The following is a 9388-nucleotide window of genomic DNA, read 5'->3' on the forward strand; positions in this document are numbered from 1 at the left end:
TGCCCCCGTTACCAAATACCATCTAGGTTCCACTTCTCTAGGCAGGCGATACCGAGAATGTACACGGACGTCAGAAAAAGACTCACCAGTGTCCTAAAAAATGCAGTTGTACCCAATGTCCACTTAACCACGGACATGTGGACAAGTGGAGCAGGGCAGGGTCAGGACTATATGACTGTGACAGCCCACTGGGTAGATGTATGGACTCCCGCCGCAAGAACAGCAGCGGCGGCACCAGTAGCAGCATCTCGCAAACGCCAACTCTTTCCTAGGCAGGCTACGCTTTGTATCACCGGTTTCCAGAATACGCACACAGCTGAAAACCTCTTACGGCAACTGAGGAAGATCATCGCGGAATGGCTTACCCCAATTGGACTCTCCTGTGGATTTGTGGCATCGGACAACGCCAGCAATATTGTGTGTGCATTAAATATGGGCAAATTCCAGCACGTCCCATGTTTTGCACATACCTTGAATTTGGTGGTGCAGAATTATTTAAAAAACGACAGGGGCGTGCAAGAGATGCTGTCGGTGGCCAGAAAAATTGCGGGACACTTTCGGCGTACAGGCACCACGTACAGAAGACTGGAGCACCACCAAAAACTACTGAACCTGCCCTGCCATCATCTGAAGCAAGAAGTGGTAACGAGGTGGAATTCAACCCTCTATATGCTTCAGAGGTTGGAGGAGCAGCAAAAGGCCATTCAAGCCTATACAATTGAGCACGATATAGGAGGTGGAATGCACCTGTCTCAAGCGCAGTGGAGAATGATTTCAACATTGTGCAAGGTTCTGATGCCCTTTGAACTTGCCACACGTGAAGTCAGTTCAGACACTGCCAGCCTGAGTCAGGTCATTCCCCTCATCAGGCTTATGCAGAAGAAGCTGGAGACATTGAAGGAGGAGCTAACACGGAGCGATTCCGCTAGGCATGTGGGACTTGTGGATGGAGCCCTTAATTCGCTTAACAAGGATTCACGGGTTGTCAATCTGTTGAAATCAGAGCACTACATTTTGGCCACCGTGCTCGATCCTAGATTTAAAGCCTACCTTGGATCTCTCTTTCCGGCAGACACAAGTCTGCTGGGGTTGAAAGACCTGCTGGTGAGAAAATTGTCAAGTCAAGCGGAACGCGACCTGTCAACATCTCCTCCTTCACATTCTCCCGCAACTGGGGGTGCGAGGAAAAGGCTCAGAATTCCGAGCCCACCCGCTGGCGGTGATGCAGGGCAGTCTGGAGCGACTGCTGATGCTGACATCTGGTCCAGACTGAAGGACCTGACAACGATTACGGACATGTCGTCTACTGTCACTGCATATGATTCTCTCACCATTGAAAGAATGGTGGAGGATTATATGAGTGACCGCATCCAAGTAGGCACGTCACACAGTCCATACTTATACTGGCAGGAAAAAGAGGCAATTTGGAGGCCATTGCACAAACTGGCTTTATTCTACCTAAGTTGCCCTCCCACAAGTGTGTACTCCGAAAGAGTGTTTAGTGCCGCCGCTCACCTTGTCAGCAATCGGCGTACGAGGTTACATCCAGAAAATGTGGAGAAGATGATGTTCATTAAAATGAATTATAATCAATTCCTCCGCGGAGACATTGACCAGCAGCAATTGCCTCCACAAAGTACACAGGGAGCTGAGATGGTGGATTCCAGTGGGGACGAATTGATAATCTGTGAGGAGGGGGATGTACACGGTGATATATCGGAGGGTGATGATGAGGTGGACATCTTGCCTCTGTAGAGCCAGTTTGTGCAAGGAGAGATTAATTGCTTCTTTTTTGGGGGGGGTCCAAACCAACCCGTCATATCAGTCACAGTCGTGTGGCAGACCCTGTCACTGAAATGATGGGTTGGTTAAAGTGTGCATGTCCTGTTTTGTTTATACAACATAAGGGTGGGTGGGAGGGCCCAAGGACAATTCCATCTTGCACCTCTTTTTTCTTTTATTTTTCTTTGCGTCATGTGCTGTTTGGGGAGGGTTTTTTGGAAGGGACATCCTGCGTGACACTGCAGTGCCACTCCTAAATGGGCCCGGTGTTTGTGTCGGCCACTAGGGTCGCTAATCTTACTCACACAGTCAGCTACCTCATTGCGCCTCTTTTTTTCTTTGCGTCATGTGCTGATTGGGGAGGGTTTTTTGGAAGGGACATCCTGCGTGACACTGCAGTGCCACTCCTAAATGGGACCGGTGTTTGTGTCGGCCACTAGGGTCGCTTATCTTACTCACACAGTCAGCTACCTCATTGCGCCTCTTTTTTTCTTTGCGTCATGTGCTGATTGGGGAGGGTTTTTTGGAAGGGACATCCTGCGTGACACTGCAGTGCCACTCCTAGATGGGCCAGGTGTTTGTGTCGGCCACTAGTGTCGCTTAGCTTAGTCATCCAGCGACCTTGGTGCAAATTTTAGGACTAAAAATAATATTGTGAGGTGTGAGGTATTCAGAATAGACTGAAAATGAGTGGAAATTATGGTTTTTGAGGTTAATAATAATATGGGATCAAAATGACCCCCAAATTCTATGATTTAAGCTGTTTTTTAGTGTTTTTAAAAAAAAACACCCGAATCCAAAACACACCCGAATCCGACAAAAAAAATTCGGTGAGGTTTTGCCAAAACGCGGTCGAACCCAAAACACGGCCGCGGAACCGAACCCAAAACCAAAACACAAAACCCGAAAAATTTCAGGCGCTCATCTCTAATACGAATCTCGCGAGAATCCGACAGCGGGATGATGTTCGGGCGCGCTCGGATTAACCGAGCAAGGCGGGAGGATCCGAGGCTGCCTCAGAACCGTGTAAAATGGGTGAAGTTCGGGGGGGTTCGGGTTCCGAGGAACCGAACCGCTCATCACTAATTATAACAGGAAAATACAGTCACTGTCGCACTCCCAGTAACCCTGACAAAGTGGGAGGCGCCGTCATACTGCCAAGCACCATGTCTTGTTGCTTTGTGGCACATTATAATTGTGCCAATGGCAAAGTGTGCGGCAGGTGGTACTGCGTACCCGCTGCCAGATTCTTAAGGGTACTCCGTACCTGAGCGTACCCGCATACTTGCACCACTGTGTATACAACTAAATTCCCCAAAAAGAAAGTGACATCTGGATTATTTAGGCATTTTTTTTATTATTCTGTGGCCACAGATTTACCCAGTTTGAATTGTATGCTTTAATACACAGGTTCTCAAACTCGGTCCTCAGGACCCCACACGGTTCATGTTTTGCAGGTCACCTGCAGATTTTTAAAATGTGACAGTTGGTGATACACAGTGCACCTGTTGGGTGACATGGAAAACATGAACCGTGTGGGGTCCTGAGGACCGAGTTTGAGAACCACTGCTTTAATAGATTGTGTTGAAATCCAGCTTTCTATGTGCTCTTCACCTTATGCATATTTTATATTTGAATAGATCGGGAATATTAATAAATTAATATATTTCTATATGTAGCTACTCAATAGCAGCGCCTTTATTTTCTCCTTGTTTCATGACTCTAATAGATGCGAGATTCCAGGTCTTGCTACTGTACAGGCAGCAGCTGAGTGCTGGTCTCACCTCTTATAGAGAAATTATCATAGCACCCAGTGTATTATTGTTGGTTTCCCGACAGTCCACCTGTCACATGAATATTATAACATGACACATGTGGGCAGGTCATAGCCTGTTGTAAGATCAGCTCATTCCTCTGAAATGCTCTGCACTGCTGTTCACCTTTCAATGAACTGATACAGTCAGGCATGTCCAAACTGCGGCCCTCCAGCTGTTGTGAAACTACATATCCCAGCATGCCCTGACACAGTTTTGCTGTCAGAGCATGCTAAAGCTGTGTCAGGGTATGCTGGGATGTGTAGTTTCTCAACAGCTGGAGGGCCGCAGTTTGGACATGCCTGCGAGTAGTCTATCTTGTTTCTTTTGCTGTACTCTTACCCTTTGCATATTACTGAATAAATGCGTCACACGCAGGCAGCGAATACTCAATGCAATAAATGCTCAGGCCTATGTTAAATGCACCTTATAAATGAGGGATTTAATTTTCAGGGGATGTGGGCGGGGACATGCAGATGAGGCATCACACGATCTCCTATCAGCAGCTGCACATCGCCGGGTGATAGCAGATACAGTGAGTGGTTGTAACTATCTGTGCAGAGTTCTCCTGTGCTCAGACCTGAGAGGATGCACATTCTGCAGGTGCTCTGTGCCTTGTGGTGCCTGCGCTGTGAGTGAGACGGATCAGTGTGACCCTGTATATGTTATTATAACTGTGTGTGCTGCACCTACATTCTGTTTTGTAATAATTGCAGGATTGTCATTTGTTACTTAGAAATCCATTATCCACAATGTTGCAGTATAAGAAATTATGGAAATGTAACTTATTGCTGCATTTCTGCGGCTTCTGTCACACTGTGCTGCTTATACAGCAGTTGCTAGTAGTAACGGTGACATGAGGAGAGGATGATACGCGCCGTGTGCTGGAAGATACTGTATCATACACATTCATGTTTCTTGTCTGTTTCCAGCAGTGTGTCTGGCTGCCGATGTTATCCAGGAGCCGACGTTCCAGTTGCTGTATCCGGGGAACGCCGTGTCTCTGTCTTGTGTGCACGCCGATTCCAGTTATTATAATAAATATTGGTATTATCATAAGAAGGGAGAAGCTCTGGCCCTCATTGGATACACAACTAGCGGCTCTGACCCCATTATGGAGAACCAGTTCACGGATGGAAGAATAATTATCCAGTCAATAACTACTCAGAAAAGCCTCTTAAACATCTCCAGAATTTCTGCCCAAGACAGTGCAGTATATTACTGTGCTAGCAGCATCCACAGTGAGAGAACAGCTGCTAGAGACTGTGCAAATCTCACAGCCCTCCCTGCTACATCACACAGCTGGGGGAGCAGCACTGAAAGACAGTCATATAGCAATATCTTCCCTTCCTATTCTTATAATGTCACTGCCCCTGTCACATGCAGTCCGTGTCGGACTGGGTCATGAAGGGCCCACCGGGGAAATGCAGTGGTAGGGGGCCCATGCTTAAGGGTGTGGCCAGGCTCCCATGGGGATGTGGCCAATCACCACAGAGGTTTGACTAAGCATTACAGAGTGCATGGGCTGAGCCCCTTGATAAATATATTTAGTAAACCATACTTACCTACAGTGTATTTCTCCTCTCCGGGAGAAGCCCGGAGAGGAGACGCAGCAGGTGTCTTCGGGGGGCGGGGGCGGACTGTGACATCACTAAGCCCCGCCCCCACATCGGGAAATGCTGCGATCCGCGGGAAGGGGGCGGGGCTAAAATGACGCGATTTGCGTCATTTTAACCCCTTCTCCACCCGACGGACCCGCAGGAGGTTATCTCTCCATCCTGCTCACATCACTAGGGTGCGAGCAGGATGCAGGAGACCTGCCCACTCCTCCGTAGGTGCTGGGGGCTACCCCAAAAAACGGGAGCCTCCCGCAGCTTCCGGGAGAGTAGGCAAGTATGTAGTAAACACTGCTAGTGCATGCATGATAATGTACCAGATTAATAATTGTAATGCACTGTAGAAAATACACCAAAGTCCTGAGAGTATAATGTAACATAAGTATAATGTATAATTAAAATGCACTAGGATAGAGTCTGAAACCTAATCCCTAGAGGTCGGGGTGGGCCCACAGGCAGTGGGGCCCACCGGAGGTTTCCCCTGTTCCCCCGTGGGCCAGTCCGGCACTGCATACAGCCCTGTCCTCACTGACACATCCCTCATCTCCTGATATACTCTGTGCTGCTGGGCACCCTGCTCCTCCCACTATATAACTCTCAGTCTGTGGCTTCCTGCTGCCTCCATTCCCCTCCTCACATCATGTCACTGCCCCTTTCACATGCAGCCCTGTCCTCACTGACACATCACTCGTCTCCTGATATACTCTGTGCTGCTGGGGACCCTGCTCCTCCCACTATATAACTCTCAGTCTGTGGCTTCCTGCTGCCTCCATTCCCCTCCTCACATCATGTCACTGCCCCTGTCACATGCAGCTATGGCCTCACTGACACATCACTCATCTCCTGATATACTCTGTGCTGCTGGGGGACCCTGCTCCTCCCACTATATAACTCTCAGTCTGTGGCTTCCTGCTGCCTCCATTCCCCTCCTCACATCATGTCACTGCCCCTGTCACATGCAGCCCTGTCCTCACTGACACATCACTCATCTCCTGATATACTCTGTGCAGCTGGGGACCCTGCTCCTCCCACTATATAACTCTCAGTCTGTGGCTTCCTGCTGCCTCCATTCCCCTCCTCACATCATGTCACTGCCCCTGTCACATGCAGGGCTGTCCTCACTAACACGTCACTCATCTCCTGATATACTCTGTGCTGCTGGGGACCCTGTTTCTCCCACTATATAACTCTCAGTCTGTGGCTTCCTGCTGTCTCCATTCCCCTCCTCACATCATGTCACTGCCCCTGTCACATGCAGCTATGGCCTCACTGACACATCACTCATCTCCTGATATACTCTGTGCTGCTGGGGGACCCTGCTCCTCCCACTATATAACTCTCAGTCTGTGGCTTCCTGCTGCCTCCATTCCCCTCCTCACATCATGTCACTGCCCCTGTCACATGCAGCCCTGTCCTCACTGACACATCACTCATCTCCTGATATACTCTGTGTAGCTGGGGACCCTGCTCCTCCCACTATATAACTCTCAGTCTGTGGCTTCCTGCTGCCTCCATTCCCCTCCTCACATCATGTCACTGCCCCTGTCACATGCAGGGCAGTCCTCACTGACACATCACTCATCTCCTGATATACTCTGTGCTGCTGGGGACCCTGCTCCTCCCACTATATAACGCTCAGTCTGTGGCTTCCTGCTGCCTCCATTCCCCTCCTCACATCATGTCACTGCCCCTGTCACATGCAGCCCTGTCCTCACTAACACATCCCTCATCTCCTGATATACTCTGTGCTGCTGGGGACCCTGCTCCTCCCACTATATAACTCTCAGTCTGTGGCTTCCTGCTGCCTCCATTCCCCTCCTCACATCATGTCACTGCCCCTGTCACATGCAGCCCTGTCCTCACTAACACATCCCTCATCTCCTGATATACTCTGTGCTGCTGGGGACCCTGCTCCTCCCACTATATAACTCTCAGTCTGTGGCTTCCTGCTGCCTCCATTCCCCTCCTCACATCATGTCACTGCCCCTGTCACATGCAGCCCTGTCCTCACTGACACATCACTCATCTCCTGATATACTCTGTGCTGCTGGGCACCCTGCTCCTCCCACTATATAACTCTCAGTCTGTGGCTTCCTGCTGCCTCCATTCCCCTCATCACATCATGTCACTGCCCCTGTCACATGCAGCCCTGTCCTCACTGACACATCACTCATCTCCTGATATACTCTGTGCTGCTGGGTACCCTGCTCCTCCCACTATATAACTCTCAGTCTGTGGCTTCCTGCTGCCTCCATTCCCCTCCTCACATCATGTCACTGCACCTGCCACATGCCCTGTCCTCACTGACACATCACTCATCTCCTGATATACTCTGTGCTGCTGGGGATCCTGCTCCTCCCACTATATAACTCTCAGTCTGTGGCTTCCTGCTGCCTCCATTCCTCTCCTCACATCATGTCACTGCCCATGTCACATGAAGCCCTGTCTTCACTGACACATCACTCATCTCCTGATATACTCTGTGCTGCTGGGGACCCTGCTCCTCCCACTATATAACTCTCAGTCTGTGGCTTCCTGCTACCTCCATTCCCCTCCTCACATCATGTCACTGTCCCTGTCACATGAGCCCTGTCCTCACTGACACATCACTCATCTCCTGATATACTCTGTGCTGCTGGGGACCCTGCTCCTCCCACTGTATAACTCTCAGTCTGTGGCTTCCTGCTGCCTCCATTCCCCTCCTCACATCATGTCACTGCACCTGACACATGCCCTGTCCTCACTGACACATCACTCATCTCCTGATATACTCTGTGCTGCTGGGCACCCTGCTTTTCCCACTATATAACTCTCAGTCTGTGGCTTCCTGCTGCCTCCATTCCCCTCCTCACATCATGTCACTGCCACTGTCACATGCAGCCCTGTCCTCACTGACACATCCCTCATCTCCTGATATACTCTGTGCTGCTGGGCACCCTGCTCTTCCCACTATATAACTCTCAGTCTGTGGCTTCCTGCTGCCTCCATTCCCCTCCTCACATCATGTCACTGCCCCTGTCACATGCAGCCCTGTCCTCACTGACACATCACTCATCTCCTGATATACTCTGAGCTGCTGGGGACCCTGCTCCTCCCACTATATAACTCTCAGTCTGTGACTTCCTGCTGCCTCCATTCCCCTCCTCACATCATGTCACTGCTCCTGTCACATGCAGCCCTGTCTTCACTGACACATCACTCATCTCCTGATATACTCTGTGCTGCTGGGGACCCTGCTCCTCCCACTATATAACTCTCAGTCTGTGGCTTCCTGCTGCCTCCATTCCCCTCCTCACATCATGTCACTGCCCCTGTCACATGCAGCCCTGTCCTCACTGACACATCACTCATCTCCTGATATACTCTATGCTGCTGGGGACTCTGCTCCTTCACTATATAACTCTCAGTCTGTGACTTCCTGCTGCCTCCATTCCCCTCCTCACATCATGTCACTGCTCCTGTCACATGCAGCCCTGTCCTCACTGACACATCACTCATCTCCTGATATACTCTGTGCTGCTGGGGGACCCTGCTCCTCCCACTATATAACTCTCAGTCTGTGGCTTCCTGCTGCCTCCATTCCCCTCCTCATATCATGTCACTGCCCCTGTCACATGCAGCCCTGTCCTCACTGAAACATCACTCATCTCCCGATATACTCTGTGCTGCTGGGGACCCTGCTCCCCCCACTATATAACTCTCAGTCTGTGGCTTCCTGCTGCCTCCATTCCCCTCCTCACATCATGTCACTGCCTCTGTCACATGCAGCCCTGTCCTCACTGACACATCACTCATCTCCCGATATTCTCTGTGCTGCTGGGGACCCTGCTCCTCCCACTATATAACTCTCAGTCTGTGGCTTCCTGCTGTCTCCATTCCCCTCCTCACATCATGTTACTGCCCCTGTCACATGCAGCCCTGTCCTCACTGACACATCACTCATCTCCTGATATACTCTGTGCTGCTGGGGACCCTGCTCCTCCCACTATATAACTCTCAGTCTGTGGCTTCCTTCTACCTCAATTCCCCTCCTCACATCATGTCACTGCCCCTGTCACATGCAGCCCTGTCCTCACTGACACATCACTCATCTCCTGATATACTCTGTGCTGCTGGTGACCCTGCTCCTCCCACTATATAACTCTCAGTCTGTGGCTTCCTGCTTCCTCCATTCCT

General features: G+C 50.3%; 1 long non-coding RNA gene across 1 annotated transcript; it reads left to right on the forward strand.

The window, feature by feature from the left end:
• Window positions 1-4142: 4142 nt before the first annotated feature.
• Window positions 4143-5021, forward strand: LOC135058279 (uncharacterized). The gene is made up of 2 exons (XR_010244726.1): window positions 4143-4227; window positions 4529-5021. It is a non-coding gene; the product is annotated as an uncharacterized LOC135058279 (long non-coding RNA).
• Window positions 5022-9388: the final 4367 nt, after the last annotated feature.

The sequence above is a fragment of the Pseudophryne corroboree genome, chromosome 3, assembly GCF_028390025.1.
Source record: "Pseudophryne corroboree isolate aPseCor3 chromosome 3, aPseCor3.hap2, whole genome shotgun sequence".
In the NCBI taxonomy this organism is placed as follows: Eukaryota; Metazoa; Chordata; class Amphibia; order Anura; family Myobatrachidae; genus Pseudophryne; species Pseudophryne corroboree.